This window comes from Urocitellus parryii, unplaced genomic scaffold (genome assembly GCF_045843805.1).
Source record: "Urocitellus parryii isolate mUroPar1 unplaced genomic scaffold, mUroPar1.hap1 Scaffold_151, whole genome shotgun sequence".
NCBI classification, from domain to species: domain Eukaryota; kingdom Metazoa; phylum Chordata; class Mammalia; order Rodentia; family Sciuridae; genus Urocitellus; species Urocitellus parryii.
Window position 1 is genome coordinate 402,764 of NW_027552070.1, and position 10,335 is coordinate 413,098.

Here is a 10,335-nt window from a genome sequence, read left to right on the forward strand (position 1 = left end):
GGGTCCTAGGAGAATGCACCAACCAGTCTTCTATCCCACAGAGCTTGCCCCCTTGACCCTAGCAACCTGATTCTGAACATTGCCCTGAAACCTCTCCCTATAACAAGATGCCTTTACATATAAGTGTCTGCTGGCTGCACCTTGTCAGTCACAAGGCCTTTGGAAGCCAATGTCAGATCCACATGGCCCTACCACAGATGTTTTATCACACTCCTGCACACCACTTCTCTAGGCCCACTACTCAGCAGGCCCCAACTTACTGGCATCTCTGTTCTACACCATTTTCATGAAACCCAGTCAATCAAGGCACTGTCTGGTACACTCCTGATCAGCAACAGGACATCCAAAGGTTCTCCAGTGCCACCTGGTCATGGGAACTTAAAAATGTCATGGTATTTATCTAGCCATTTTTAAAGGATGAAGTTGGAGGCACTGTGGGTTTCCATTCATTCAGGAACCATTAAATGGTGAGGAAGCTCCTTTCAATGAAAGCTCTGGAGAACTCTCACAAACAAGGCTTCCCAAAGAGTGGCCAAAAGGTCGCATGAAGCCAGGCCCATTGAGGTCTACAAGGTGAGGTTCATGTGTGTTTTGACTCTCAACGATGGCTGCCAGGTCTGTAAGAATCAAATCATGTGATATCCTGGCTGAGATTCCCAGTGCTCTGTGGAAAGCCAACCTGGGCCTAGATCTCAGTTTCCAAGGGCGACTCTCATGCGTGGCCTACTAACATCTCAACACAATTCATGGCAATACTTCTCTGAGGTCAGTTCCAGAACTCAGTCTCCAAGGGGAATCACACCAGAGTTCACGCCAAGGTGGACCCAGTCATCTCTTCCAACCGCCACACAAATGACCACAATTCAAACCAAAACACTGCCACATGGCCCTCATCTTCTTCCATATACACACTCATCATAACCTCTGGCTGGAGGTTTCCATCAGGGGCGCAGCCCAAGACAGTGTCCACAATAAGCGCCCTTGCCCCTCATTTGCCTAATATCAGGGTGGCCTGGACAGCCTTCCTGTGCACCAGGAGTGATCAAATAGGCCTGCCTTTAATACTGCTCTGCTTCTCCAATTTGAGGCCTACTGACTGCGGGGTATAGATTCTTTGTGTGAATTGGACTCAGGAGAAAACCCAAGCACCTATGGGCAAGCCTCTGCAGGGCTTTGAAGAACTCATTTGACCCAAAGGATCCCTATGCTCTCTTGATGGAAGTCAGGAACCTTACAGAGGAAGGCGAGAGACTTCATCCAAAATGACTGCTTTTTTGCCACTTTGGCTTTGGATGCACACATGGGATCTTTCTTCAATCCATCAGGTGCTGACAATCTAAGCCACAGCCTCACACAGGGCCAAGAGGCTGATTCAGACACATCCCTTTGCAAAGCAATGAAGCAAAGAGCCACAGGTGATGCCCATTCATTTCCATTTGAAAACTGTTTTCTTCAGGCTTCACAAAGGGGTGCCCTGAGGCAAAGGCCTTCCTGACATTCAGGGCAACAGAACAATAGGTAAGCAAAAGGCCCAAAGCAGGCTTTCTCCACTGAGACTTTACTGGTCCCACTGATATCTGAGTTTTCTGAGATGCTCACCATTCCTTTCAGCTATCCAGTACATGGCCATGTCACAGAGCTTGGAGGTGGTACATATATTTTTTGTGGGACACAAAACCATGAGCCTATTCTGGAGAGTGGCCAGAATTCAGGAAGAAAACAGGAACTTAGGAAGATAGTAGGTGTTGCCCATCCATAAGGCAAGCCGCAGTCCATTCATAAATTGGGCAGGATGAATACTGGGAAGCTTTCTACTAGACAGGACACATCCATTGATGCATTCTCTTTTCTAATGTCTACAACCAGGGACACAGTGAGATACACAACTTAGAAACACTCACCTTGTCAAAAGACTTACTGGAAACAGTCCACTCCAAACAAACAAACCGCCTTTATTACCGATTCTCAGAACATGGGACAAATCCACAAACTCACCCCCACACCCACAAAGGCACCTCCTTCCCAGAAGTAGGTCTGTGACTACCCGGAGTGTCGTCTGACTGCTGGGCCATACTATGTTCCCCCGAAATGGCCTGTCCTGTCTCAGATCTGGCCTCCTTGGCCAACTCTGTGAAGTTGTCAGGAGCCAGCCGTGAGCCACTACCTGCTTTCTCAGGCAAGGCCCTCTTCAGAGCTTTCCTGGCATTTGGCCATCCTCACATCAGTAGGTACCAAGGAAGACTGACTCTGTCCTTGGTAAATCCAAACAAGTGAGCCCACTGGGACTGGGACTGGGCCTGCCTCTGGGTGCCTGGCTTCCTGGATCCCAAGTTCAGAGAGTTCCATCACCAAGGAAGTCAGGTGAGGTCACTTCCTTCAGGAACTGAATGAGGTCACTGCCTTGGCAACCACTGTGTCCTAACAGTTGCTTGCAAGGGTCCCAGGAGATGGAGGCTGCCCCTGCTTCCTGTGACACTTTCACAAGTTAGAATGGAATATCAACCATAGGCACCAAGGAACAGCTCTCCACACAGGCCTGGTTTGGTCCACCTTGTCTACATTAAGAAGAGAGAGGCTCATTCAGACACATCCCTTCATCCTGACCAGGTTGTTTGCCATGGAACATGACTTTTGCTCTCTCAGGTCCTTCACAGCTGCCTACATCTTCTCCAGGGTTCATTTCTGCATGGACCTTTGAGGTTCTCAGCAGGTGGAAGATCCCCTCCATTCCTGTATTGTAAGACCAACTCTGTCCCTGCTCTTCTGTAAAGTTCGATTGAGGGAACAGTGTCTGGTTAGGGTTAAGAACATGTTTGATTTGGGTTAGGAATCATTCTGCTAGTTGTAGAATGGTATTGGGAACCTGGGATATTTATAATCATATATCGGTGAAATATATGTATGAAAACAGAAATCTAAGTAAGATTTGAAGGCCAGAAGGGCATTGGGCCCTTGATTGGGATATTTTGCTTTGAATTACATTCAGCACAGATGTCTCAGATAAATTGATATACAATGGCATAGGACCTTGTACCTTGGATGATTGAATGTAGAAGAGAACATCCAGTCAAAAAGGGATAGTAGGTAAGATTAGGAAGCTAGTCGGTAGGTTTAGGAAGAAGAGTGAGTATAAAATTTGGACCAAAAGTTCTTTACCAATAGGGTGTCGGTCAGAGAGTGAATGTAAATGTCAGCATATGTGAAGAGTCAGTCACAATGATGAACTGGGGAAAAATATGTAGGAAAGCAGATATCAATAGAGACATTAGGAAATCAGGCAAAGTATCAAGTGAGTGATAGGATTAGACATATTCAACAGGGTTGAGGTTGAATATGTAATCTTAAGAAGAAACAAATGTGTAGTCACCAATAGGATTGACATTGGAGAGCATTAGGCAACCTGGAGAAGGAAGTTTGTAGTAATCCATGCTCACTTTCCAATCAGGCTTTGCTACAATCATAAGTGTGACCTTTGCATTTTGTGTCCAGAATATCACAGTGATAACATGTATATGTAGATCAGGTGACATGAGTATTTCTTCCACCATTGCTGGGAGCAATATGTTGAAGACGTATTAAGTAGTATTTGGGGGTACAAATAGGTGTACCCTGGGTTTATGAATATAGAGATAATGCATGAATAGACCATACTGTGAATAAATAATATAACTGCTTCCAATTTAAATAATGGATTGAGTTGATATCTGAAACTATATAGGAAATCTTATATTGATACACAATCATTCATTCCTACCAGTTATACATCTCATGGCAATATCAGGGTTATGGTTTACCATGAAGGGTGTGTGACTTTTGCTTCAAAAGTGATTATGGAAATGGAAAATCATGTGTTTGGAAAGAAGTCTCATGAACAAACCAGTCAAGAAACATGGAGGAATGCATGTGTTCTGAAGCAGGAAGTGATTGAAAGTGAACCAAATGCCTAGAAATTTTTAAACTTGAGGATGAAATATATATCCTATGATGTGCATCAGCTGAAGAAATAGTAAGGGACCAGTGTTGAATAAAAATGAACGTCAAAATACACAACATGTCCCATAGGAATCTACTTGCATTGATGTGAAACTGGGTCAGTTACTGTAGAAAGATTAGGATTTCTATGCACCATCCACTGAAGTTAGTTTTCAGTACTAGGAAAAAAAATATGTATTTCAGGTGGATAAATATTTCTGAGAATAATCTTGTGAAAAGTTGATTATAAATCCACATATATGAACATGAATGAATTTAGGGAATGTATAATAAGACACATATATTTCATATTTTGAAAAATCTGGAGAGTTTGTGTGTGTGTATATACACACACACACACACACACAAAACACACACAGACATGAAAAATTGGAAATATATATGCCAATCCAAATTCATCATGAAATATATATCATCCACAGATCCCAAAACATTTATTTTACTGAACATGGATTTTTGAATCATGTTGTTCACGTAGGAAGCTCACCCATAGGTTGAGTTTTCAGTTCCAACAGCGTTTGGGAGGAGTGATCTCTTCTCACAATTTGTATCTGCCAAGTCAGCCACCTCACAAGAATATACGTGGGATACCAGGTAGGATTCTATATGTGCATGTAAAAATACATGTGCTGAATAGGCTACGGAGAAAGGGAGACAGGAATTCACATATTTGTTAACTTGAAAAACACACGGAGAACTATTTCTATTCAGTTGGACTAGATTTATAACACCTACCCTTTATAATGCAAAAGGCAAGTGCAACTATACACCATGCCTCCTCTGAACTGCTTGTATTTCTATTCTGTTTGGGTTATTTTTCTCCATCATATTAGGATTCATAGTCAGAGTCTAGTAGGGTATGGGTTAGTGTCAGGGAATCAGTATTTCAAAAGGAAAATAGGAAATGAATCCAATGTGTATGCAAATACGTGCTACACAAAAATCTTCCCACTCTCATCCAGAACAATGCCTTGACATGACCTTCGCCCCAAGTAAGAAGCAACTCGAGGGGAAGAGTTAGAAAATCTGTGAATACATATGTGGAATGGAAAATGCTCAGGAGTTCACAACCTGGGAGGTGGTAGAGGAGTTTCCATAAGTAAGGGACAGGGTAAACACTCCACAAACATGGAGCTCTGCTGGCCTAAAGACTTCCTGAGAAACTGCCTCTGAGGTTGGGCACTTGAAATCTATGTTGTTGTCAGGAGCTTTAGCTGCCTTTGTAGTGAGACCATCAAAGCTGGGTCTGCATCTATGTGTCCTGGAGGACATGGTTTCTGATTTTCCAATGAACATGAGGCAGAAGTGCTGAATTCTCTCTTTGTAGGTCAACAGTGGCCACTGGAGGCTAAGTGTCTGCCCGTGTGGACTGTGAAGCCATTTGGTCCTCCTCTACTTTTTGTGGTGTTTCTTGCTGCTGCACTGAGAGTTTGGTATTTGCTTCATGAAATACAAGGAGTTCAACTGGGACACAGTGCTGGAGGGAGTTCTGTCACGTGTGGTGGATCAGGGTCCTAGGAGAATGCACCAACCAGTCTTCTATCCCACAGAGCTTGCCCCCTTGACCCTAGCAACCTGATTCTGAACATTGCCCTGAAACCTCTCCCTATAACAAGATGCCTTTACATATAAGTGTCTGCTGGCTGCACCTTGTCAGTCACAAGGCCTTTGGAAGCCAATGTCAGATCCACATGGCCCTACCACAGATGTTTTATCACACTCCTGCACACCACTTCTCTAGGCCCACTACTCAGCAGGCCCCAACTTACTGGCATCTCTGTTCTACACCATTTTCATGAAACCCAGTCAATCAAGGCACTGTCTGGTACACTCCTGATCAGCAACAGGACATCCAAAGGTTCTCCAGTGCCACCTGGTCATGGGAACTTAAAAATGTCATGGTATTTATCTAGCCATTTTTAAAGGATGAAGTTGGAGGCACTGTGGGTTTCCATTCATTCAGGAACCATTAAATGGTGAGGAAGCTCCTTTCAATGAAAGCTCTGGAGAACTCTCACAAACAAGGCTTCCCAAAGAGTGGCCAAAAGGTCGCATGAAGCCAGGCCCATTGAGGTCTACAAGGTGAGGTTCATGTGTGTTTTGACTCTCAACGATGGCTGCCAGGTCTGTAAGAATCAAATCATGTGATATCCTGGCTGAGATTCCCAGTGCTCTGTGGAAAGCCAACCTGGGCCTAGATCTCAGTTTCCAAGGGCGACTCTCATGCGTGGCCTACTAACATCTCAACACAATTCATGGCAATACTTCTCTGAGGTCAGTTCCAGAACTCAGTCTCCAAGGGGAATCACACCAGAGTTCACGCCAAGGTGGACCCAGTCATCTCTTCCAACCGCCACACAAATGACCACAATTCAAACCAAAACACTGCCACATGGCCCTCATCTTCTTCCATATACACACTCATCATAACCTCTGGCTGGAGGTTTCCATCAGGGGCGCAGCCCAAGACAGTGTCCACAATAAGCGCCCTTGCCCCTCATTTGCCTAATATCAGGGTGGCCTGGACAGCCTTCCTGTGCACCAGGAGTGATCAAATAGGCCTGCCTTTAATACTGCTCTGCTTCTCCAATTTGAGGCCTACTGACTGCGGGGTATAGATTCTTTGTGTGAATTGGACTCAGGAGAAAACCCAAGCACCTATGGGCAAGCCTCTGCAGGGCTTTGAAGAACTCATTTGACCCAAAGGATCCCTATGCTCTCTTGATGGAAGTCAGGAACCTTACAGAGGAAGGCGAGAGACTTCATCCAAAATGACTGCTTTTTTGCCACTTTGGCTTTGGATGCACACATGGGATCTTTCTTCAATCCATCAGGTGCTGACAATCTAAGCCACAGCCTCACACAGGGCCAAGAGGCTGATTCAGACACATCCCTTTGCAAAGCAATGAAGCAAAGAGCCACAGGTGATGCCCATTCATTTCCATTTGAAAACTGTTTTCTTCAGGCTTCACAAAGGGGTGCCCTGAGGCAAAGGCCTTCCTGACATTCAGGGCAACAGAACAATAGGTAAGCAAAAGGCCCAAAGCAGGCTTTCTCCACTGAGACTTTACTGGTCCCACTGATATCTGAGTTTTCTGAGATGCTCACCATTCCTTTCAGCTATCCAGTACATGGCCATGTCACAGAGCTTGGAGGTGGTACATATATTTTTTGTGGGACACAAAACCATGAGCCTATTCTGGAGAGTGGCCAGAATTCAGGAAGAAAACAGGAACTTAGGAAGATAGTAGGTGTTGCCCATCCATAAGGCAAGCCGCAGTCCATTCATAAATTGGGCAGGATGAATACTGGGAAGCTTTCTACTAGACAGGACACATCCATTGATGCATTCTCTTTTCTAATGTCTACAACCAGGGACACAGTGAGATACACAACTTAGAAACACTCACCTTGTCAAAAGACTTACTGGAAACAGTCCACTCCAAACAAACAAACCGCCTTTATTACCGATTCTCAGAACATGGGACAAATCCACAAACTCACCCCCACACCCACAAAGGCACCTCCTTCCCAGAAGTAGGTCTGTGACTACCCGGAGTGTCGTCTGACTGCTGGGCCATACTATGTTCCCCCGAAATGGCCTGTCCTGTCTCAGATCTGGCCTCCTTGGCCAACTCTGTGAAGTTGTCAGGAGCCAGCCGTGAGCCACTACCTGCTTTCTCAGGCAAGGCCCTCTTCAGAGCTTTCCTGGCATTTGGCCATCCTCACATCAGTAGGTACCAAGGAAGACTGACTCTGTCCTTGGTAAATCCAAACAAGTGAGCCCACTGGGACTGGGACTGGGCCTGCCTCTGGGTGCCTGGCTTCCTGGATCCCAAGTTCAGAGAGTTCCATCACCAAGGAAGTCAGGTGAGGTCACTTCCTTCAGGAACTGAATGAGGTCACTGCCTTGGCAACCACTGTGTCCTAACAGTTGCTTGCAAGGGTCCCAGGAGATGGAGGCTGCCCCTGCTTCCTGTGACACTTTCACAAGTTAGAATGGAATATCAACCATAGGCACCAAGGAACAGCTCTCCACACAGGCCTGGTTTGGTCCACCTTGTCTACATTAAGAAGAGAGAGGCTCATTCAGACACATCCCTTCATCCTGACCAGGTTGTTTGCCATGGAACATGACTTTTGCTCTCTCAGGTCCTTCACAGCTGCCTACATCTTCTCCAGGGTTCATTTCTGCATGGACCTTTGAGGTTCTCAGCAGGTGGAAGATCCCCTCCATTCCTGTATTGTAAGACCAACTCTGTCCCTGCTCTTCTGTAAAGTTCGATTGAGGGAACAGTGTCTGGTTAGGGTTAAGAACATGTTTGATTTGGGTTAGGAATCATTCTGCTAGTTGTAGAATGGTATTGGGAACCTGCGATATTTATAATCATATATCGGTGAAATATATGTATGAAAACAGAAATCTAAGTAAGATTTGAAGGCCAGAAGGGCATTGGGCCCTTGATTGGGATATTTTGCTTTGAATTACATTCAGCACAGATGTCTCAGATAAATTGATATACAATGGCATAGGACCTTGTACCTTGGATGATTGAATGTAGAAGAGAACATCCAGTCAAAAAGGGATAGTAGGTAAGATTAGGAAGCTAGTCGGTAGGTTTAGGAAGAAGAGTGAGTATAAAATTTGGACCAAAAGTTCTTTACCAATAGGGTGTCGGTCAGAGAGTGAATGTAAATGTCAGCATATGTGAAGAGTCAGTCACAATGATGAACTGGGGAAAAATATGTAGGAAAGCAGATATCAATAGAGACATTAGGAAATCAGGCAAAGTATCAAGTGAGTGATAGGATTAGACATATTCAACAGGGTTGAGGTTGAATATGTAATCTTAAGAAGAAACAAATGTGTAGTCACCAATAGGATTGACATTGGAGAGCATTAGGCAACCTGGAGAAGGAAGTTTGTAGTAATCCATGCTCACTTTCCAATCAGGCTTTGCTACAATCATAAGTGTGACCTTTGCATTTTGTGTCCAGAATATCACAGTGATAACATGTATATGTAGATCAGGTGACATGAGTATTTCTTCCACCATTGCTGGGAGCAATATGTTGAAGACGTATTAAGTAGTATTTGGGGGTACAAATAGGTGTACCCTGGGTTTATGAATATAGAGATAATGCATGAATAGACCATACTGTGAATAAATAATATAACTGCTTCCAATTTAAATAATGGATTGAGTTGATATCTGAAACTATATAGGAAATCTTATATTGATACACAATCATTCATTCCTACCAGTTATACATCTCATGGCAATATCAGGGTTATGGTTTACCATGAAGGGTGTGTGACTTTTGCTTCAAAAGTGATTATGGAAATGGAAAATCATGTGTTTGGAAAGAAGTCTCATGAACAAACCAGTCAAGAAACATGGAGGAATGCATGTGTTCTGAAGCAGGAAGTGATTGAAAGTGAACCAAATGCCTAGAAATTTTTAAACTTGAGGATGAAATATATATCCTATGATGTGCATCAGCTGAAGAAATAGTAAGGGACCAGTGTTGAATAAAAATGAACGTCAAAATACACAACATGTCCCATAGGAATCTACTTGCATTGATGTGAAACTGGGTCAGTTACTGTAGAAAGATTAGGATTTCTATGCACCATCCACTGAAGTTAGTTTTCAGTACTAGGAAAAAAAATATGTATTTCAGGTGGATAAATATTTCTGAGAATAATCTTGTGAAAAGTTGATTATAAATCCACATATATGAACATGAATGAATTTAGGGAATGTATAATAAGACACATATATTTCATATTTTGAAAAATCTGGAGAGTTTGTGTGTGTGTATATACACACACACACACACACACAAAACACACACAGACATGAAAAATTGGAAATATATATGCCAATCCAAATTCATCATGAAATATATATCATCCACAGATCCCAAAACATTTATTTTACTGAACATGGATTTTTGAATCATGTTGTTCACGTAGGAAGCTCACCCATAGGTTGAGTTTTCAGTTCCAACAGCGTTTGGGAGGAGTGATCTCTTCTCACAATTTGTATCTGCCAAGTCAGCCACCTCACAAGAATATACGTGGGATACCAGGTAGGATTCTATATGTGCATGTAAAAATACATGTGCTGAATAGGCTACGGAGAAAGGGAGACAGGAATTCACATATTTGTTAACTTGAAAAACACACGGAGAACTATTTCTATTCAGTTGGACTAGATTTATAACACCTACCCTTTATAATGCAAAAGGCAAGTGCAACTATACACCATGCCTCCTCTGAACTGCTTGTATTTCTATTCTGTTTGGGTTATTTTTCTCCATCATATTAGGATTCAT

The 10,335-nt window shown here is 43.4% G+C and overlaps 1 long non-coding RNA gene across 1 annotated transcript in view; it reads right to left on the reverse strand.

The window, feature by feature from the left end:
• LOC144251697 (uncharacterized) overlaps positions 1-10,054 on the reverse strand; it is a 38,514-nt gene extending 28,460 nt beyond the window's left edge. The window contains exons 1-2 of the long non-coding RNA XR_013342733.1: positions 9,983-10,054; positions 4,481-4,631 (exon numbers count right to left, since the gene is read on the reverse strand). This is a non-coding gene — a long non-coding RNA (uncharacterized LOC144251697). The remainder of the gene's footprint in view (positions 1-4,480; positions 4,632-9,982) is intronic.
• Positions 10,055-10,335: the final 281 nt, after the last annotated feature.